The sequence below is a fragment of the Cynara cardunculus genome (genome assembly GCF_001531365.2).
Source record: "Cynara cardunculus var. scolymus isolate 2C chromosome LG 2, CcrdV1, whole genome shotgun sequence".
NCBI classification, from domain to species: domain Eukaryota; kingdom Viridiplantae; phylum Streptophyta; class Magnoliopsida; order Asterales; family Asteraceae; genus Cynara; species Cynara cardunculus.
Genome location: NC_037529.1, coordinates 64,234,281 through 64,234,819, shown reverse-complemented (window position 1 = coordinate 64,234,819; position 539 = coordinate 64,234,281).

Below are 539 nucleotides of genomic sequence, written 5' to 3'. Positions count from 1 at the left end.
TATAATGAAACTCTACAAAAGTGCTATGTATCAAGTTATGTTAGACAGAGGCTCTGCGTGAGAGCTTTGTGTCAAGTTGTGTTAGACAGAAGCTCTGGAGGAGGGACCACAAAGGGGCTCTGGCCCTTGGTATGGTACTATTATTCTAAGTATGGTTCAACCAGAAGCTCTGTAAGAGAGACGACAGAGGGGCTATGATCCTTGGTACCGAATTATTTTCCAAGGCTCAACCACAGAGGCTCTGGTAAATACCATAGAGGTTCTGGTCGTGAGACCAGAAGCTCTGGAAGAAAGAGACCACAGAAGCTCTGGTTGATACCACAGAGGCTCTGGTCGACACCACAGAGGCTCTGGCCCTCTCCAAGACTTAGCACAGAGGCAACCTTAGAGTTTCATCCTTAGCCCCGATGRCTTGATAAGACTTTTAAATGACAAGCGAATAGTTAACCAATGATAACCCTAGTCGACATAGTTGACCGTAAGTTGACTTTTATAGTCCTTGGAGAAATTTATTATTTATGTACTATTCGCTATTATAA